The sequence below is a fragment of the Biomphalaria glabrata genome, chromosome 1, assembly GCF_947242115.1.
Source record: "Biomphalaria glabrata chromosome 1, xgBioGlab47.1, whole genome shotgun sequence".
Taxonomy (NCBI): Eukaryota; Metazoa; Mollusca; class Gastropoda; family Planorbidae; genus Biomphalaria; species Biomphalaria glabrata.
This window is the reverse complement of record NC_074711.1, coordinates 55,444,358-55,467,538: the sequence shown is the minus strand read 5'-3', so window position 1 is coordinate 55,467,538 and position 23,181 is coordinate 55,444,358. Positions and strand designations below refer to the sequence as shown.

Below are 23,181 nucleotides of genomic sequence, written 5' to 3'. Positions count from 1 at the left end.
ATAGTCTAGTCTACCATAGTCTCGACTACCATAGTCTACCATAGTCTCGACTACCATAGTCTACCATAGTCTTGACTACCATAGTCTACCATAGTCTCGACTACCATAGTCTACCATAGTCTAGTCTACCATAGTCTACCATAGTCTCGACTACCATAGTCTACCATAGTCTCGACTACCATAGTCTACCATAGTCTACCATAGTCTAGTCTACCATAGTCTATCATAGTCTAGTCTACCATAGTCTATCATAGTCTAGTCTACCATAGTCTACCATAGTCTAGTCTACCATAGTCTATCATAGTCTAGTCTACCATAGTCTACCATAGTCTACCATAGTCTCGACTACCATAGTCTACCATAGTCTAGTCTACCATAGTCTATCATAGTCTAGTCTACCATAGTCTCGACTACCATAGTCTACCATAGTCTACCATAGTCTCGACTACCATAGTCTACCATAGTCTACCATAGTCTAGTCTACCATAGTCTACCATAGTCTCGACTACCATAGTCTACCATAGTCTAGTCTACCATAGTCTACCATAGTCTAGTCTACCATAGTCTACCATAGTCTAGTCTACCATAGTCTACCATAGTCTAGTCTACCATAGTCTATCATAGTCTAGTCTACCATAGTCTATCATAGTCTAGTCTACCATAGTCTATCATAGTCTAGTCTACCATAGTCTACCATAGTCTAGTCTACCATAGTCTACCATAGTCTAGTCTACCATAGTCTATCATAGTCTCGACTACCATAGTCTACCATAGTCTATCATAGTCTAGTCTACCATAGTCTATCATAGTCTAGTCTACCATAGTCTATCATAGTCTAGTCTACCATAGTCTACCATAGTCTAGTCTACCATAGTCTACCATAGTCTATCATAGTCTCGACTACCATAGTCTACCATAGTCTAGTCTACCATAGTCTACCATAGTCTACCATAGTCTAGTCTACCATAGTCTACCATAGTCTAGTCTACCATAGTCTACCATAGTCTAGTCTACCATAGTCTAGTCTACCATAGTCTACCATAGTCTAGTCTACCATAGTCTACCATAGTCTACCATAGTCTCGACTAGCATAGTCTACCATAGTCTAGTCTACCATAGTCTACCATAGTCTCGACTACCATAGTCTACCATAGTCTACCATAGTCTAGTCTACCATAGTCTACCATAGTCTAGTCTACCATAGTCTATTAATGTTAAAATACTACACCAAAAGTCTACCCAGAGTATAACATTGTAAAGTATTCACCTACAAAATGTGCACGTTTATTAAATATCAAGAGACCAGCATGAATATCCTGCAGTTAGTTGTGGTCTAGCTGTGTCGCTGCTAGGCGATGTTGCCAAGCAGTATGTTTTATTTCCTTCCACTTCTCTCAATAACTCGTGTACTCTGGTGCTGCTACTGCTAGTAGAGGTTGCATGTCATGTTTACCCACTTACTTATGATAGGTAAATTTGAGCAGAGTTGGCAGACTGTAGTTTAGAGACTGTACTGAACAGAGTTGGCAGACCGTAGTCGTGAGACTGAATAACGTCATTACTTGCGGTTTTGCCAGTCATTTTCTGGCTAATGAATTTATACAACCTCTTGTACCTAATACCATGGTGTAGATTATGAATGTGGCTATTTAGAGTTGTTTTGTTTTTTACATTTACAAAAAGACAAGAGTTTATAAATATTTCCAATATATGGCGAGTCAATTTCATTGAGACCATGTGCAAAACACAATCCTGTGATAACTCAATCAAGTGTAACTCTATCATGTGTTTGAATGGACTAGTGTAATGCCCATCACATGTTAGACTCAATAAAGTATATTTATCATTATTAGTAGGATACTTGGGAAGGGGTGTGGTGGTTGAGTAGTGAAGTCCACCCAAATCTCGTAGATTTAATTCATAAAGTGGGGCCAGAAAAGATGAATGGTAGTTGGCCACATGACACCTTCGTTAACCGTCGACCCTAGAAACACATGACCTTTATAGCACATGGCCTAGAGATCGCAAGGTCTGAAACACATGACCTTTATAGCACATGGCCTAGAGATCGCAAGGTCTGAAACACATGACCTTTATAGCACATGGCCTAGAGATCGCAAGGTCTGAAACACATGACCTTTATAGCACATGGCCTAGAGATCGCAAGGTCTGAAAGGGATACTTTTACGTTCATATGATTCGTCTCTGTATATTCGAAATTCAACATTTAAACAAAATTCAGGACAAAGACTATTACCAATGTAGAAGTATTTATGTAGAAAGCCTTAATACATAGTCCAGTGTCTTTCTCGTAGAGGTTTGCTTTGAACTCGTGAAATCCCACAGGATTAAATTTGCACCTTCCACGTAAAAAGACCACTTTAGAAGAATATTCTCGAATTGAAACGTTTATTTCCAATGAAACATTTCAGTGCGGTACTGGTTGTCCAGGAGTCTGCCATGTTTGATTATCAGTCTAAAAGTAGTGAAATTCTTGTATTGACAGAGCCGGTTTCAGGTGGGTTGTGCTTGTTCAAACAAATTGATACTCTCCCTTTTTTTTTTCTCTTTTGTGTGAGAGCAGAAATAAGAGAACAATTTATTTAGATCTTTAAACCTCTAAACTCTATCAAGAAACTACAAAATTCAAAGAAGAAATATATTGTACTAAAAGCGAAGATCAGGATTAGATACTAATTGATGTAATCCACTTTACATTTACAAAATTACTGCATCATTCACACATACAGTCGTCATTGCATGTGTCACTGATAAGTCTTACTCAACACAAACATATCTAGACTCTGTGTACTAAGTTTATCAGAGTGTTAAGAACCAACACAACTATTCACAACGACCTTTTTGTTTCCGCACTTTAAGTCAGGTACCTAAAGCTAAGCTTATATTCTAATAGCCTCCCCCAACACAAATTCATTTAAGATTGGAACTCTTCTCATCTTCGGCCAGGTAGGTAGGTAGGTAGGTAGGTAGGTCGGTAGGTAGGCAGGTAGGTAGGTAGGTAGGTAGGTAGGTAGGTAGGCAGGCAGGCAGGTAGGTAGGTAGGTAGGTAGGTAGGCTGGTAGGCAGGCAGGTAGGTAGGTAGGTAGGTATGTACTTTGAAAGTTACATCATGTCACTAACAAAGTTTTCATCTATTTCTTTTATTATTTTTGTTATTGTTATGAAAATGATAATAAATATCTGCCAAACACATACATCCGTGTCATACAAACGAAAAGTATTACTCGAGATCAAAGGTACAAATGTTGCTATCAAGTGTATCACGGTGAATTAAGTGTATCAAGTGTATTGAGATGTATCAAGTTTATCGAGATGTAGCAAGTGTATCGAGATGTATCACGTGTATCAACTGTACCGATATCTATCAAGTGTATCGAGTTGTATCAAGTGAATTGAGATGTATCAAATGTATCGAGATGTATCAAGTGTATTGAGATATATCAAGTGTATCGAGATGTATCAAGTGTATTGAGATGTATCAAGTGTATCGAGATGTATCAAGTGTATTGAGATGTATCAAGTGTATCAACTGTACCAAGATGTATCAACTGTATCGAGATGTATCAAGTTTATCAATTGTACCGAGATGTATCAAGTGTATCAACTGTACCGAGATGTATCAAGTGTATCGAGATGTATCAAGTGTATTGAGATGTATCAAGTGTATCAACTGTACCGAGATGTATTAACTGTATCGAGATGTATCAAGTGTATCAACTGTACCGAGTTGTATCAACTATATCGAGATGTATCAAGTGTATCAACTGTACTGAGATGTATCAAGTGTATCGAGATGTATCAAGTGTATCGAGATGTATCAAGTGTATCGAGATGTATCAAGTGCATCGAGATGTATCAAGTGCAAGTGTATCGAGATGTATCAAGTGGTGTTTACGATATAAAATATCCGTTAAAGTTAATTCTTTATTACATAACTAAACATTATGAATGCCTAGATATCCACTGAGAGCTTAATTTTAAAAACATATTAGAGCAACTGCCATATAGACTTAAGCATTATTCATCAGATCAAAGTCATGTCCTGTCTCAAAGTCATGTTGTCTCTCAAAGTAATGTCCTCTCTCAAAGTAATGTCCTCTCTCAAAGTAATGCCCTCACTCAAAGTAATGTCCTCTCTCAAAGTAATGTCCTCTCAAAGTAATGTCCTCTCTCAAAGTAATGTCCTCTCTCAAAGTAATGTCCTCTCTCAAAATAATGTCCACTCTCAAAGTAATGTCCTCTCTCAAAGTAATGTCCTCTCAAAGTAATGTCCTCTCAAAGTAATGTCCTCTCTCAAAGTAATGTCCACTCTCAAAGTAATGTCCTCTCTCAAAGTAATGTCCTCTCTCAAAATAATGTCCACTCTCAAAGTAATGTCCTCTCTCAAAGTAATGTCCTCTCTCAAAGTAATGTCCTCTCAAAGTAATGTCCTCTCAAAGTAATGTCCTCTCTCAAAGTAATGTCCTCTCAAAGTAGTGTCCTCTCAAAATAATGTCCACTCTCAAAGTAATGTCCTCACTCAAAGTAATGTCCTCTCAAAGTAATGTCCTCTCAAAGTAATGTCCTCTCAAAGTAATGTCCTCTCTCAAAGCAATGTCCTCTCTCAAAGCAAAGTCCTCTCTCAAAGCAATGTCCTCTCAAGTAATGTCCTCTCTAAAAGTAATGTCCTCTCAAGTAATGTCCTCTCTCAAAGTAATGCCCTCTTAAGTAATGTACTCTCTCAAAGTAATGTCCTCTCAAGTAATGTCCTATCTCAAAGTAATGTCCCCTCAAAGTAATGTCCACTCTCAAAGTAATATCCTCTCAAAGTATTGTCCTCTCTCAAAGTAATGTCCTCTCTCAAAGCAATGTCCTCTCAAGTAATATCCTCTCTAAAAGTAATGTCCTCTCAAGTAATGTCCTCTCTCAAAGTAATGCCCTCTCTCAAAGTAATGCCCTCTCAAGTAATGTACTCTCTCAAAGTAATGTCCTATATCAAAGTAATGCCCCCTCAAAGTAATGTCCTCTCTCAAAGTAATGTCCTCTCAAGTAATGTCCTATCTCAAAGTAATGCCCCCTCTCAAAGTAATGTTCTCTCGCAAAGTTATTAACACCTATCTCTTGTAATTACACTATTTGCTACAAGTTAAAATGATGAAATGGCTTTTTTTACATGTACTTTCTAGATTGTGTTAATTGAGTGGTTAAGTGTTATTATTACAAGTCAGAACTTCATGGAGGAACCTGGGTGGAACCTGGATATCGAAAACGCCTCTAAAGATTTTCCTATAAATTTTATATTGATGTATATTGTTGGGAAAACATACTAGCTCGTATGCCTGAGCGGGAAAACTATATTTTATTTTTATTTTATTTGCCATAGTATATAAATAAATAAATTTCAATTTGGTTTTTGGAACTAGGCCTAGATCTAGATCCAACATCTGTATTGAAAAAGACTATTGCGTTCGGGAATTTCCGAATGTAAGGATTATTGATTCAAGAATTTAATAGATTAGTGTTCAGGAAAATTTTGCGCATCGTCTTCTAAGTCTAAATCTAAATGCCTATCATTGGAATATCATAAAATGTCGTAGATCTATACATTCACTCCATTCATTCTCGGGGAAGGGGATGGGACGGAGTAAAAAAAATATGTTCCATTGTTTTTTAATCTAACATTCATTACTTATGAAGAGAAAAACCAATCGCTCTAGAAGTTGTATAAAGGAATTATTGTTTTTTTTTTAAGTAATGTAATTGTTTTAATTTTTTTTATTTTTAGTGAAGAATGGAAAGAGATGGATTCGAAGAAAGTGAATCTTATATTGCTAGACCTGTATAAAAGTGTATCTTATATTGCTAGACCTGTATAAAAGTGTACCTTATATTGCTAGACCTGTATAAAAGTGTATTTTATCTTAAAAGTACATACTGAAAGAAATTGTATTTTGCGTAGGTCTACCCTTACCAAAGACAGATTTGAACATTCAAAGTACATGAAAAAAAATGAATCTATTGCTAGTGACAAGGGAGATATTAGAGTGCATATTGAATGTATAATTTTATCTATTGCTAGATACAGGAGACTGGATGAGAGTGCATATTGAATGTATAACTTTATCTATTGCTAGATACAGAAGACTGGATGAAAGTGCATATTGAATGTATAACTTTATCTATTGCTAGATACAGGAGACTGGATGAGAGTGCATATTGAATGTATAACTTTATCTATTGCTAGATACAGGAGACTGGATGAGAGTGCATATTGAATGTATAACTTTATCTATTGCTAGATACAGGAGACTGGATGAGAGTGCATATTGAATGTATAACTTTATCTATTGCTAGATACAGAAGACTGGATGAGAGTGCATATTGAATGTATAACTTTATCTATTGCTAGATACAGGAGACTGGATGAGAGTGCATATTGAATGTATAACTTTATCTATTGCTAGATACAGGAGCCTGGATTAGAGTGCATATTGAATGTATAACTTTATCTATTGCTAGATACAGAAGACTGGATTAGAGTGCATTCTTCACATTGTCAGCTCCTTGCTCTACATAGTTTGATTGATGTGTTTGTTGTTGTTGTTTTATACGAAAATACTTTTAGCATTAATTTTAAAAGTCCCTGTTTAAAATGTAACAGTATCCCAAACTGTCATAAGTAGTATTCCCTGTCATGAACCAGAGATCGTCTCTCTCTCTCTCTCTCTCTCTCTCTGTCATAGGCAAGTCATTAATTAGGGAACCAATACCCTAAGCACGTTTGCCATTGGACACACACACCTTGATTCCACTCTTGTGATGTTTAGAGAAACTTAAATAAGTGTGCTCTTATGACAATATTAAAAGAATGAATAACTAACTACTTATCTGTTCAAATACTTCGAACATTGGTGTCAGCAGTAAATTAATAGATATTAGAATGTTAACACTTGTAGAACAAATAACACAATGAATTTACTTTAAAAAAAAACACAACTGTAACATATTGTGTTGTTTTGTCTCACTTGAAATAATGATTTCTATTTACTGTAAACATTTAATACATTTGTTATGTACGGCTATTAAATAGGACATTTTTATCCTTTCTTTCGCAGCTTATTATATAGATCTATTACGATAAAGGGTATAAAATATCGTATTGTGTATAATGCTACAGCGTATTATGTAGAATGTCATAGAGTATCATATTGTAGGCTACATCGTATTTAGTTCTATACATCTAAAGTGTAGATAATCAGTCGACATATATTTTTAATTTGTAGAAATATTTAATACAAGACATAGACGTGATACTGCTTGTCACGTGAGCTGTTCTCAGACAAATAACTTGCTTTAAAACCAGTGGCGTACCTGCGTTATTTGCTGCCTAGATGGCACCTACTTTATACAGCGATTATGTTGCTCTTAATAACAAATCAAGGTTAGATTTAAAAAAAAAAAAAAATTTTTTACCCTGATCCATTCTCAACCACCCCCCCCCCCAGCCCCGGGAAAAAAATATGGTTAAGCAAATATATAAATCTACTAGACTTTACTAGACTTCCAATGATAGGCCTTTATATCTAGACTTAGAAGACTATGCGCAAAATGTTCCGAACATTAGTTTATGTAACCAATGAATAGTGCCTGCTGCATGCAGAAATACCCGAAAACTCATTGCTTGTTCAAGAGAAATGTTTTCTAGTGCTGTAGCCATACTTAAATTTATTTCCGTTTAAACTTGGAAAAATTATAACGGTCAAACTAGAGTTTTCCCTACGTCGCCAACGAGCTAGTAATTCTTTTCCCAACTATATACATAAACTTTCACATTTCTAGGAAAATCATTGGAGCCGTTTTAAAGATCCGTTTCCAGGTGCCACCCTTTGCATAGTCAAAAGACTCCACGAAGGTACGAGTTATATAGAGGTATTGTAAAAAGAGATATTTAGAAATTTTTGCGATAAAATAAATGATGTCAAGGTCACTACACTGTTACCAAATTAATAAAAAGAATCGAGAAATAAATTTAAAAAATCTCACAATGCAGTTTATTTTCGTATCAATTCTCATTTATTACAGCTAATTAGTTGTTGCCCATTCTTTTAAAATAAATTATAAGTCAAAGCTTGGACGTAGCCAGGGGGGGGGGTTTGCATGGGCGTAGCCTCAGCCCCCTCCCCCGCGAAAAAAATATATATGCGTGTGTGTGTGCGTGTGTGTGTGTACATAATTAATGTTTATTACATTCTGACCCTTCATTCTTTCGGAAGACGTTATTGTAGCCTAGAATTTGTTTTTCCTGTATTTAGTGGAAAAACTGTAGACAGCCGCCCTTGCCCGCAAGGAGGTCTGGTGGAGCGCTGCGAGCTCACCCAGAGGGGCTCATGCCGGAGCCCCGCCGCTAAGCACTATTTCCGGTACTGAAAGCCAACAAAATGCATATTCTGAGGTATCTACAGTGCATTATTCTGCTATTAAAAAGTTTTATTTCAAAAATCTAATCTGCTATTCTTACTGACTTAGACCCTCCCTCGCAGTTCGGCGTATCTTGCGGCAAGCTGTTTTCACAAAAATCTGTCACTGGCAATGTCTGAAGCCTCTTCCCACCTGCTCTAAGGACTTCCATGAAAGTGTGGTGCCAAGTTGTACTAGGATGTCATTGCAACTCTTATTATGCGTAATTCATTTTGTCGGAGAACATGTCCCGCAAACCTCATGCGACGCTCTTTCACAACCTTACTGGTCGACTCCCAGTTCGGCATAGGATTTCCTTGATTTAGACCCGATCTCTGTAACTGACTCCTAAAATCTGTCTTAGCCATCTTTTTTGAGCCACATTTAGTGTTTTTCGATTTCGGCAGATGACTGACTATTCACTGTACTTTATTAATGGAGCCCAGCCACTGGTAGAAATGTATAACCTCTCTTGACTACGCTCTTGAAATTAGGTGACTCAGTTTGCTTTAGATAGAAAAGGGAAGTTTTATCATCAAAATCATCTGTTGGGGGTGGGGGGTTTAAACTAAAAAATCTCTTTAAATTCAAAACCCCATTTAGCTACGGTCATAGAATTAGGTTACTGTAGTTTGCTTTAGAATAACATTGAAGAGAGAGGTTTTCAACATCAAAACTCTCTGTAGGGCAATTTTAAACTCAAAACCATCTGGAGGGGTTTTAAACTTTAAAAAAAAAGCCATCTGGTTTAAACACTCATAGTATTTTGAGTGCGTAATTTGCTTTTTTTATATTCAAGAGGTATTTTTTCGCTTTAAGCCCCGCTGTCGGGGGGTTTGAACTCAAAACTACTTTGGCTACGCTCATAGATTTAAAAGTGTGTAATTTGCTTTTTTTTAAGTTGAAAAATAATTTTTTAGCTCCAAACCCCCTTTGGCTACACTCATAGAATTTTGAGTTTGTAATTTGCTTTTTGGATATTGAAGAGGGGGTTTATCTTTAATTTTGGAGGGGGTTTTAAATTATAATCTTCCTTAGCTGTGTTCTTGGAATTTGGGGATTGTTTGCATTTTTTTTTGTATTGTTTTATAGAAGAGGGGGATTTAACTGCCAAACCTACTGGAAGGGTTTTTTTAATCAAAACCCCTTTGCTGTGCTGGACAAGTGATTGTTTAGTATTAAAATCTCACCTAAATTAACAAAATCAAGCAAATAATCAGTCACTAAAATCCGACACCCGCCCCCCTGCGGGGGGGGGGATATTTCATTTCAGGGGGGGGGTGAACTCCACCTCTACCCGGGCTACGCCCATGGCTGACAGTCTATTATTCAGGGTTTTCTGTTTTAGTACTGGGAGATACATCCACGCACCAGTGCTCTCTCTTTCAAGACGTCAGAAGTTAACTTGGCTAGACGCAGTAGCGTTATCGATAGCAGACGATATTTCCATGGCAGTAACCTTTGCCAGTTGGAATGACTTACCAATACAATAAGACACAAAAAAATCATTTCGGCCAGTTTTAGTTAGATTTAATATGTATTAATAAATTTAGAATACTTTCATTACTAACTCAAACGAGATTGTGCTGGCACTGGCAGAGTAAGTTTGAAGTTGCCTGGACCCGTGTGGTGCTTAAATGTTTTTTTTAATAATGACATGTGATGCCGATAAATTTAAAAAAGCAGTTACTATAGTTTATACAAAAGAAAGTTATTTTTACTATTTATTGGATTTCTCTCTTGTCAGTTGATAACCAAACGTCACAAGTCTGCTTTTAGAACACATTTTAAAAATAATGATTCTGGTGAATTGTGAAATAAATTTTACATTGAGCACTTTTTACTTCATACTTGACAGAAGAGTAATTATTTTAACTATAGGCATTCATCTAATTATAATTGTATATTTAGTTCCAATTATCCATGACATTTAAAGGAGAGCTTTACATTAATGTCAAGAGTTTTCTTTAATTTTTTTTTTATTTTTTTTTGTTGTTCATTGAATTTTATTACAATAAAAGTGAATGTCTAGCAAAAATATTCTTTAATTTTATACGAATTGCCATTAGAGAATGGAAAGGGTTGCCTGAATCAGCCAGGAAAACCAACGACTTAGCAGAGTTTCATGGATTTACGTGCATGACTAGATTGACACATGAACTGTGTAGGACGTAATTATCTTCGTTTTTGAAGTAGCGTCTCTCAAATACATGTATAAGATACGATAATTGTGGAAATAGGTGAAACTTGGACTGTACAGTGCAACGGATTTTTTTTAAATGGGGGGGGGGGGGGGGGGTAGGGGTTCTGGCTAAAAGCATGTAGTTGTCAGTTGAGAGGGGGGGGCGTTATGTAATGTTGTCCGTTCCATCAGGGACCTAACGGTTTTAATTTAAACCAACAAAATATGTCCACTATTTCAAGGTAGAAGAGCATACATAGCTATCAGCTACAACTTCAGTTTCAAAACTAGAGCGCATATGTTCGGCCTGTGGACTAATTAGTCTAAAGGGGTTTCCCCGCTGGACATATACTCTGGAGGGACAAAGCAAAGAGTTACTATAATTCACTTAGCAAAAATGTGTTTGTGTGTCGACACAATGATTGGATAATTGTTTAATGTAATTTAAAAAAGAAAAATATGTAAGTAGAAAAAGCAGTCACGCATAAACCAAATATGGGCGGGCGAGACTTCGTTTAAAATCTGTGGTTTTACAAGACATTAAAACCAATGAAATCACTCGGGTAGTTGATCTACTGGACACTATTGCCACTCGACCATTACACAATTACTTTCGTTTCACGCTACACTCTTGCAAGCGTTCCACCAGGCCTTGGTGTCAACTATGTCGTAAAAATAAAATTGTAAATCAATGTGTCCATCGAGTCAACTGACGGCTTTGGATTGACAGCTCTGATTGGAAGGCTATTCGCGTCGTCTGCCTTAGCCTCGTCTTGAGTTTATTATGATATTTGTATGTGTGAGGGGGAAAATAGTGTTTTTTTTTATTTATGTGTTTTAAATTGTTTTGGGTATGTGTATGTTTGTTTGGGTATGTGTGTGTGTTCGTGTGTGTTTTGTAACATAAAAGTCAGATTTAATGTTTATAAAGACACTGCAGATGGGAACATGGAAATGTTACCAATATATGTTGAATAATATAACCAAATCTCAAATGTCAAACTGTACTGATGAATCTTAAATTGTGACGCGCTTATTGTGATTTCATCCATGAAACTGAGATATATTTTTTAAATTTCTTTGTAATAGCTCCGTCAACGGCATTTATTTGACTGATTTTAGCCTTTATAAAGTCATTATGTTATTCATTGTTCTAACCGTGTACGTAAGTGTAAGACCTTGCGATCTATAGGACAGATGATGTGAAGGCCATCTGTTTCTGTGGCCCACAGTTAACGAGGGTGCCATGTGACCAGCACAATGACAGACCGCCATTACTTTTCCCCAAACTAATGTCAGGTACCCATTAAAATTGGGTGGACTCAGAGGCGCCCTAAAAATCCCGAAAATCAAAATCAGAGTCTCCAGGTGCTTTGCCTTTCACCCACCACACCCCCGTTCTAACCGTGTAGGACATTATAAATCCTTTGTCACAGTATTAGTGCTGAAAGATGCTCATTGAATATGACTCATGATGATGTCATATTGTACTCTGCAATGAAGTTACGTCATCATGCGCTCGTCCTACTTTGAGGACAAATGCGTTGTAGCGAGACCATTCGTCATAGAAGGCCTGAACGCTGATCTGCAAAGTCGCAACCTGTGGGCAGCGGAGACCAATGACACGTGTGATGTGGCAACGAGCTATTGGTCTTAACTGCCCACAGGTTGTGACGTTGCTGGTCAGTGTTGCGGCCTTCTATGACGAATGGTCTTGGTTGTAGACGCCTGAAGAATGAATCTTCAATTATACAAACGCTAAAACTATCAAGGAAACTTTTGGTTGAAGAATGAAGAATGAATCTTCAATTATACAAACGCTAAAACTATCAAGGAAACTTTTGGTTGAAGAATGAAGAATGAATCTTCAATTATACAAACGCTAAAACTATCAAGGAAACTCTTGGTTGAAGAATGAAGAATGAATCTTCAATTATACAAACCCTAAAACTATCAAGGAAACTTTTGGTTGAAGAATGAAGAATGGATCTTCAATTATACAAACGCTAAAACTATCAAGGAAACTCTATTTTCGACAAAAAAAGGATTGGCTTTAATTTACATTCACTACGTAAATTTGGATTGCAAACATATTGTAAAATATATGCAAAGAAAAGTATATTGTGGTAGAAGATGTCTTTATTTTTTCATTGCATCCTTAAAAACCCTCCCGGACCCCACTGTATAAGCTTACGTTGATCCCCAATAACACCAGTTAGATTAGGGTAAAGGGAGCTCGAACAAAATATGTTCATTTGGGGAAGGGAAGTAAACATGTGAGAAACACTGAAGTATTCTAAGATCAAGCATGCATTTCAATGGCCAATTTTTTGTTAGCACCATTGTTCTATCAACGAGCGTTTAAATTTCTGAACATGCCCAATTTCAGATACCGATAGAATAACTTTCGTGTGAGACCAACGCAATGTTTTGTTGTCAACGAAACTTCTGCCATTTTTTTGTATTTAGGATTACACTATGTCATGCATGTCTCTTAGTGAGACACAAAGATCATTAAATGTTCTAAACTTTGTTCTCACGTCAGAAGGGAATGCTCAACACAACGACCAGTTTACGACTTTCAAGCCCATTACATCCGTTTTCCGCCAATAATGTGTCATTCATTGGGCGTCCGTTGTGCTCGCAAAACTTGCCAGGGGCTTCTATTATATGTTTCTTGTTAATATGATAATCAATATATCAAGAAAAATAAAATCAATTTTTTTAACTCTTAATTAATCCGAAATTCATAGCCATTTTTTTATGCTTTTCAAATGTTAAAGTCTTTGGGAAATTTCTAGGTAATGAATGACGTAACAGACGATGTTTAGGACCCTGAATTTTTCTAAGAAAATTCCTGCTACCAAGGAGCAGAGAATGACTAGCTCATTTAATATTTCATATTAATAATACGTAAATGGACGCTCGCTAACAATAACCAACGAAAAACAAGGTTACAAAAGACAGTTTGTGTGGAAACACAAACTCAAAATCGGCCCCCGAAGTGGTCTACCCAGGCAGGCTTCAATATTTTCAGAAAGAACATACGAATGAAATTTTATCAAAGACAAATGAGAGATAAGAATGGAGAAAGAAGGTTAACAGATCTTGTGTAGTGCCACAACGGTCCAGCAGATCAAAGGATAGGTGAAAGTGAATGTAAAGTTAGATGTGAACCTGGCCTAACTAGTTCCCCTTATAGACCTTGTGGTCTATAGGGCAGATGATGTAAAGCTCATATGTTTTTGTGGCCTACGGTTAACGAGGGTGTCATGTAGCCAGCACAACGACCAACCGCCTTTACTTTTCCCCAACTAATGTCAAGTACCCATTAGAGCTGAGTGGACTCAGAGGCGCCCAAAGATTCCAAAGTTGAAAATCCCAGTCTTAACTAATGTCAAGTACCCATTAGAGCTGAGTGGACTCAGAGGCGCCCAAAGATTCCAAAGTTGAAAATCCCAGTCTTCACCAGGATTCGAACCCGGGACCCCCGGTTCGGAAGCCAAGCGCTTTACCACTCAGCCGCCGCGCCTCCTCTGGCCTAACTGATGTCTTATAATTGATCTTATTGTTTTGAAAAGGCTCAATCTCTTAATCGAATCCTCGGGAAAGAAAGAAAACATTTCTGCAACAAAATAAATTCAGGAAAATGACGTTTTTAAGATTACTATTCGTTTTAAATTAGGTCTAACTTATAATGCATACTTATTAGCTTTTTCTCTTTAAAAAAACTGCTTGCATAACTGAATGCCAAGGCATTCATCTCATTTCCATGAGAGGATCCATAGTCCTTCGCGACTGAAAAAGACCATAGAATGAGCCTCCAGTGTTTGTTACTATAAATAGTGAATAGTTGTAAAAGTGGTGTATTTTTATGAAAAAACTGATTGTATAAGTGATTTAAAAAATTAGATTTTTCGCTTTCAGAAAAAAAAAAGTAGCCGTTGCATCAGAACTTTGAATGGTCTAAAATACTGTAATGTCGGATTTTCAATATCTTTTCTAGTTTACGAGATCTAAACGGGACGGACGGACAGACATTTCACACAAAAATCTAATAGCGTCTTTTCCCCTTTCGGGGGCCGCTAAAAATAGTGCGAAAGTTGTTTTCGAAAAGAAAGGGGGGTATTTTTTAGCAACTATGTGCTACAATGTGCGTATTCCTAATGCTACCGTTGTAACTGCTTTACTCTGGGTTTATATTTTCGTTCCTTTTCAAAGTTATCAATCTTAGAATGCAAATTAAAGAGAAATAAGGAGATGCATTGATATATTGTTTCGCATCTTAAAACTTCGTAGTTGGCGGGAAATTCCTATGGGCAAAGCTCACTGAATTTGTTTAGGGACTTTTCCGGTAATTCAGTTTGATATGCCAGATGCAGAGAATGCCCGCGGCCACTTAGACGATTATGGAACACTGAATTCCATTCTGGAGTCTCGACGATGAGGTTGACAGTGTCAGACCTTGAAGAATATATTTAAAAGAGAACCTATCAGCACTTCACAATAAGCGCAGAATATTTCATTTGACAAACATCCAACAACATTCGCTATCTCTCATCTCTCATCTCTGCCTGTGGTCCCTTCTGGGGCATAGGCCACCAACCAGCTTTCTCCAGGCATCTCGATTCTGGGCGAGTCTCTCCAACTGTCTCCACGTCTTGCCCATCTGCCTGGCATCTGCTTCCAGATCGCGGCGCCATGTATTCCTGGGCCGTCCACTCTTCCTCTTTCCTTGGGGGTTCCGGTTAGGGCTTGCCCTGTTCGCTATACGTGCCGTTTTAACGTCGCTGTTTTGGCAACGCCGTTTTTGTTGTTGTTGTTGTTGTTTTTTTTTTGCGCTAGGAGTTATGTAATAGTCATAATTTGTATTCGAATAAAGCTTTAATATTTAAAATAACAAAAAAATTTTCATTAAATTTTTTTTTTAAAATATTTAACGAATAAATAGAGCTAACTCTAACTGGTGAAACACCTACCAGAGAACACGGAGGCAATGAATAAAGCTACAACCTAGTCCCATACATTTTAGGTGCCATGGGCATTTTCAGACAGGAACAAAGGTACTCCCACCCTGCATTTCCTAGCAAGTAGGCCTACGTTGGTGTCACATGACAGCTAAGGTCAGGTGTCGACCTGACATGACCCACCGCCCACCCTCATGGTTAGAAGGGGAGACCAGCCGGCTTCAAAAGGGAAAAAAAAGTATGCTTTAAATTGAATTAATTACATTTCAGCCTACCTCTTATTACTTCTACTTGTCAACGATTCTCTTTAGAATCTGATCTTCTTGAATGTATTGAATGTACATGTAGTGCTTTAGTATTTTTCTTTTAAAAAAATGTTATAGATTTTTTACAAAACTCTGTCTGTCTGTCTGGTAAAAATATTGTACTTGTTATTTCTCCCACACCCAATCTCGGATTAAGCTGAAATTTTGCACAATTATTTCTTTTACCCGATAACACAAGAATCAATAAAAACAATATTGGTAATAATTATTTTGTTTGGTATCTCAAACAAGGGAAAAATTGTACTAGACTGGAGTGATGGTATAAGCAGAATTAGTTCCCTTTATAGGTCACCGTCTGAGGCTAAGCGAGCTAACATGAAAACATAGAAGCAATAACTATACAATCTTCCTCGCTCACAAGCTCTTGGCTAGCAGACTGGTTATGTGTCATTTAAAAACGATCAAAATGTTCCACCGTTTTTTAATCTAACATTCATGAGTTATTAAAAGAAAAACAATCGCTCATTAAGCTGTATAGAGACAGCATTGTCTTTGTTTGTTTTTTTTTTGCTGTTGTTTTATAAATCACGTACTCCGCGTATAGTGTTCTATTCAACTCTTTCATCCCGATATTGAACACGTTCCATACGCCGAAGAGCGCATCCCAAAACAAGTAGGCTAATTGAAATTGGATGCCTTGTCATGAATATTTAGCCTGCTAGTAAGTACGTGTGTCTGCGTGCAAACATACATGTGCACTAGAGAGAGAAGGGCTGGGTCTCGGAGAGTCTCAGAGAAGGAGAGAAATATACTTAAAGGGTATTTTGCAGTAGGAACCTTCCCTCCTCTTTCTCTCTCTCTCTCTCTCTCTCTTTCTGTGTTAGGTAAAGGTCGAAGCATCCATCTCAAAAGGTTATTTTTATTCCCCTTTAGTATTGTCCTGTTTTCCTTCATTGTATGCATGGTTTCATGTTAGTGTTTTATTTTGTAACGAGTGATGCACTTGCTTGACGTACTCTAGGTTTAGAAACATACATTATAATAAGTATTGCATATGTAGTAGAAACTATGTAACGCTGTCTGACACTTGCACACACAAATACATCTTGTTTTACACCCTTACATTTAACAATTGTTTACCATGTCATTCAAAACCATACATTTATTTCACTTCTTGTTTACTTTGGAATTCACATAAACTTCACTTCTTGTTTACCTTGAAATTCACATAAACTTTACTTCTTGTTTACCTTGAAATTCACATAAACTTCACTTCTTGTTTACCTTGAAATTCACATAAACTTCACTTCTTGTTTACCTTGAAATTCACATAAACTTTACTTCTTGTTTACCTACACTTCCATTCTTGTTTACCTTAGTGTTCACAGCCATACACTTCACTTCTTGTTTACCTACACTTCCATTCTTGTTTACCTTAGTGTTCACAGCCATAAACTTCACTTCTTGTTTACCTACACTTCCATTCTTGTTTACCTTAGTGTTCACAGCCATAAACTTCACTTCTTGTTTACCTTACTGTTTACAGCCATAAACTTCACTTCTTGTTTACCTTAGTGTTCACAGCCATACACTTCACTTCTTGTTTACCTACACTTCCATTCTTGTTTACCTTAGTGTTCACAGCCATACACTTCACTTCTTGTTTACCTACACTTCCATTCTTGTTTACCTTAGTGTTCACCTTAGTGTTCACAGCCATACACTTCACTTCTTGTTTACCTACACTTCCATTCTTGTTTACCTTAGTGTTCACAGCCATACACTTCCATTCTTGTTTACCTTAGTGTTCACAGCCATACACTTCACTTCTTGTTTACCTACACTTCCATTCTTGTTTACCTTACTGTTCACAGCCATACACTTCACTTCTTGTTTACCTTACTGTTCACAGCCATAAACTTCACTTCTTGTTTACATACACTTCCATTCTTGTTTACCTTAGTGTTCACAGCCATACACTTCCATTCTTGTTTACCTACACTTCCATTCTTGTTTACCTTAGTGTTCACAGCCATACACTTCACTTCTTGTTTACCTACACTTCCATTCTTGTTTACCTTAGTGTTCACAGCCAGACACTTCACTTCTTGTTTACCTACACTTCCATTCTTGTTTACCTTACTGTTCACAGCCATACACTTCACTTCTTGTTTACCTTACTGTTCACAGCCATAAACTTCACTTCTTGTTTACATACACTTCCATTCTTGTTTACCTTAGTGTTCACAGCCATACACTTCCATTCTTGTTTACCTTAGTGTTCACAGCCATACAATTCACTTCTTGTTTACCTTAATGTTCATAGCCATACAGTTCACTTCTTGTTTACCTTAGTGTTCACAGCCATACAATTCACTTCTTGTTTACCTTAATGTTCACAGCCATACACTTCACTTCTTGTTTACCTTAATGTTCACAGCCATACAATTCACTTCTTGTTTACCTTAGTGTTCACAGCCATACACTTCACTTAACTTCGTTCCTCACATAATTATCAAACAAAAAATATGTATAGATTTTTTTTTTACACATAATCATGCAGAAACATTCATAGATTTACTAACATGAATATAAAAAAGCCAACAGATCTTTCATACAGTTCTAACCAATCCTCGCACATATATCTATTCATATAAATACATGCATGTATCGAATACACACTTCTCTATAACTATACACGTTGACCTTTAAAAACTTCACTCTGCTCTTTGTTTCCCTTTCTATTTTTAAGATCCAGTGTACATCGTCGAGGCAATAAAATACAGTCACCTATTTTAAAACAAAAAGTGATACAGGTAAATGTGGAGACGATGTAAACTATGTAGAGAAAAGATATTAAATGTAATGTTGAAATAGACAAAGTACACAAAGTCATGGCCGACATAATGAAAGATCACTGTAACCTACCAAATCATTTTTGTTTAATTGTATGCTACAGTCGAAAGAGGTGAGAAATGAGATCAAACTGTGGTAAACGTGCACAAACAACGTATTATAAACCTTATACAATACTTAGACTATCCACGCTTCCTAGAGTCCTTACACCCGATACACCTAAATGATTGTTATTTATAGTTACAGTGAAATGAAAATCTCGAATAAACCATGCGCAATACTTTCTCAAATCACACACAGACACACACATACTGCTTGCTATTTATTTAGTTGTTATATTAACATTATTTTTTAGCATTTGATACACTTATTTAGAAATTATATTGCTATTACTATTCTGTGAAAGATGTATGTAATTACACGTACATATATAAAACACAAGACAGCTGTAAGTTTTTTTTTGTTTTTTTTTAGAAATCCGTGAGTTCTACACATGGATAATAGTTGTGTACACAAAAATAGTTGTTGTTGTTGTTGTTTTAATAATATAATGAGAAAAGTAAAAAAAAAAAACATGTTCATTGTATGTTTTAAATGAGTGTTTTATCGTTCTCTTTGTTACCTCTTCCATAACAATAGGATTTTCATTCAATATGTTCATTTATATGTTGTGCTTTCTGATGAATATGTGTTCAACCGAAGTATTCAAACATTTCTAAGAAGGCTATCTTTACGTGACTAAAACTGATTCATTGTTAGCTGCGTTAGTCATTCAATCAAAATTATTGTTTACTGTACTAGAATTTAAAATTTCTTTAATAGGGTTTGTTGGACTAGTCCGTTTCGTTTCTTTGATTAAAAAGTATTGGGCCGGAAGTCGCTTTTTTCCCTATATATCTTTGTATTTTTCAGTTCTCTTTTTAAATTAAACTGACATTATTATGCTATAATTTTAAGTGTACCTGATAGAGAAAAAAATTCTGCACAAAAATACGGGTAGTTGGAATATAACCCGATAGAGGCTATAAAAAGAAAAGACCTGAAACTAGCGCGTGAAACTACACATTTAAAGTACTTAATTTGATGAGTATTTTACCCAAGATCTGTGTTGTTTTTTTAGGACTAGCTTATTTCATGTACCCGGCATTTTCCGATACACAATTTCATACACAAAATAATTGTTGAAAAAAATTGTAGTGATTTTAAACTTTAAATGATTACTTAAAAAGGTGTTACTCTAATCAATTTTGAATATTATTTTGTTATGAATGTCACTGTTTATTTTGTGTCTGTTCTAGTTTCTTAAATTTTTCTTGAGTAAAGGGGTCGTTTTTCTCCTAATAGGTATACCTGATTTCTCCAAGCAGCCTTTGTAAAATATTGGTCCTAAATAATGCTATGTTTATAAACGAAAAATCGCATGGCTGCATTATGTTAGTTCAATTTATTTTATATTACTAGGTAACTATGAATAACCGCATAAATAGACGTAAGTTTAATTTTTTTTTTCTGTTAGATAAAGTCATATGGCAAATTTTTGTTTATATCCTAATTCTAAAAAGCAATAATAATAGAATTATACAGTAAAAATAATCACTAAGTTTTTCTTTTAATAGTTTTGAAAGATTGAGTTTGTGTTTTTGCAGATGTACACTATGAGTCAGTCCATCTCTTCTAATTGTTTAGAAATGAGTGTAAAAATGTAGGCTTCGATATTTTTAGCCTGAATTTAAGAAGTTACAAACTTCAAACAACTAATATATTGCCTCTTCCATAAAACTTTATACTTAAAGAGTAAATTTATCCAATGCTCGAAATCCTGCTTGTATAGGCCTACTTAGGCCCTATTTAAATCGATCCGGTATCAATGTATTAAGTAGCAATAACCCCGCAAAAAAATTAAATGAAAGAAGATTGAGATATTCATATATTTTTGTGAAGGTACGCACCGGTACGGGGTACCGGCACCTTTTTTCAATGTCGGGAAAAATTATTAGGGCCTACTTTTCTTGTAATTCAACGTTAATTGTTAATTTATTATTAGTTGAAAGTTAGGCAATCTATCACTGAGTACCGGAGCCTCTTTTTTATTGTTACAAAAAAAAAGCAGTTTATATACTTTCAGCCGACATGCCGTATTATTAAAAACACCTCTATGTGAACTTCTCAATCATCTAGAGTCTTAGACAGTCATTATTTTAGACTAGATTTAAGTAGAGTCTAGACCTAGATTTAGTAGGCCTATTATTATAAAAAAATAAATAATAATCAGTCATTATAGACATCATTCGCAATTTTATTATTAGGTCTAGGCATTGAAAAGTAAATCTATTAATAAACTATAGGCCTAATAGATCTAAGTCTAAGTACTAACTTATTAAGTAAGTCATTATAAGTAGAAGTATTATAATGAATATTGTATAGATCTAGATTGACTAGATTATAGATAGATCTATAGATAGATCTCTAGTTTAGTAGATTAAGTATAGAGTATAGTAAACGTTTTACAGTATTATTAGATCTATGTCTTATGTCTATATCTAATAATCTAATAATTAAAAAACTTTAGTCTTTATTAATATCTAGACTTTTTTTCTAATAAAAACTGACTATAGGCATAGCATAGTCTAGACTCGGCAATCTAGTCTCCAGATAGAATCTATACTATTACTAGATCTATTCGATTTTTATATATAGATCTAGACTAGAATTAGATTATAGATCTAAATATACTAATGGAGAGATGATATGCGGTGTTAGCTAATAGCGTTGCACAAGAAACAAACCTGGGTTTTTCTAAACTCTAATACTTGATATGTAATAGTAAAACAGCACCTACCTAAATAAATCGTAACTAGCAATCAAAAACCTATATTTATTGTAGTATATATAGGTCTGTGGTTGTATTTTATATAGCCTTTGTAACTTCTTCTATAGAGAAATGACTTTTGTAATTTCTTTTACTGAAAATTGGGCTATTCGCGTCTGACACATATAATTTTTATGTTCAGCAACAAACCCTATTGGAGATTTTCAAACATGGCGGAAAAACTATAATTAGCTAGTTTTTTTTTTTGTGTGTGGTTTCTTTGTTGTTGTTTTTGGTGTCTCCGGTGTACAAAAGAAAGGAAGTGCTCATGTGTGTGTATGTGTTAAAGTCGTTAAAGATGTGTGTGAGTTTTTGTTTTTGTGCATATTTTTTTTTGTACTGCATTCAAGTTTTGTCTAAGCTCTTCCATTTGTAACCCAAAAAATTATTTCAATAGTTAAAAAATGTTAAAACTTTAAAGCCTTAGACAAACAAATGGGCAACTCATAGAGATGGTTTGAAATGATGATCAACAGCCAGGCATTTCGAAAGTTCTATTTAGCGTTTTTGACATTTTATTTTTACCTTTACCTATTCCTTAGTCTGTTGGACCGTTGGGGCACCAAGCAAGATTTGTTGACCGTCTTTCTCCATTCATTCCTGTCTTTTGCCTTGTTTAAAACCTCAATCAATGGTAGGCCCGTCCATTCTTTTATACTGTCCTCCCATCGCTTTCTCTGTCTGCCTCTTCTTTTTCCTGGTACTGTTCCCTGAAGGAACGTCTTTGCGAGCCCCGTGGATCTTGTAATATGGCCATATATATTAAGCTTGCGTTTCTTTACAATAGTTAGCAGGTCATCATGGGGTCCGATCGCTGCAGTAACCAATAGTAACCATGTCTCTAATCTCTTGGTTTGTGATGTGGTCTTTGAAAGTGATGCCTAGGATCCTTCTGTAGCATGTTTAGTTTACGTGAAAATATCCAATTGCAACTCTTTCTAGTTACTTCATAGTAAACAGATTTCTGAATGATCCATTTCTACTATTTAATGGTGGATAAAAGTTAAAACTCTTTAAATGCCAACTGACATTATATCAAGTCATTACGTTTTATGTTTTTCTTTTATACATTTTCTTGCATTCACATCTTTAGATCCCCATTAATTGTGCAAGAGAATGAGACGATTCATACAAAGACGTGACTGTTTCGTTATTCGTTACATTAATACTGTCTCCTCAGAAAGCTCTGAAGTTGTCAGCACGTCAGCGATATCTTCTAGACATCGTGACTTGACTACGAATTACCATTTATCATTGAGTTCTGAATTCCTGCCTATGAAAGGCTCATTGCATTAACTTCAAGCTAGAAAAAGCAACAATTATCGTTTGAACCTATTCCAAGTCACAAAATAATACGTATTTACGTTGAAAACTAAAACAAAAAACTTTTACATAGCAGCTTTGAAATAGGCTGAATAGAGTCATCATTTTTTTTATGGTTTGATTACATTTTCTGATTCTGAATTATAAATATATAAGTTAATTGTTCTAACATAGAAACCAAAATGATGTGAATTGTAGCAATCTAACAAGTAGCTATCTAATTAACCAATGAGCGAAAAAATGTCTTTTCATCTATAATCT

The 23,181-nt window shown here is 35.7% G+C and overlaps 1 protein-coding gene and 1 long non-coding RNA gene across 13 annotated transcripts in view; one reads left to right on the top strand and one right to left on the bottom strand.

Moving 5' to 3' along the window:
- Nucleotides 1-23,181, top strand: part of LOC106078699 (uncharacterized) — a 104,914-nt gene that overhangs the window by 63,735 nt on the left and 17,998 nt on the right. The gene's annotated exons all lie outside the window — the stretch shown is intronic.
- LOC106065867 (uncharacterized) lies at nucleotides 17,153-18,598 on the bottom strand. Of its 4 annotated transcripts, none has more exons than XR_008780304.1 (5): nucleotides 18,011-18,598; nucleotides 17,869-17,928; nucleotides 17,575-17,770; nucleotides 17,443-17,540; nucleotides 17,153-17,366 (listed from the first exon to the last, which is right to left on the bottom strand). It is a non-coding gene; the product is annotated as an uncharacterized LOC106065867 (long non-coding RNA). The 4 variants fall into 4 exon arrangements; XR_008780302.1 differs by having other exon boundaries at nucleotides 17,153-17,540; nucleotides 17,575-17,634; nucleotides 17,673-17,770; nucleotides 18,011-18,596; XR_008780300.1 differs by having other exon boundaries at nucleotides 17,153-17,540; nucleotides 18,011-18,597.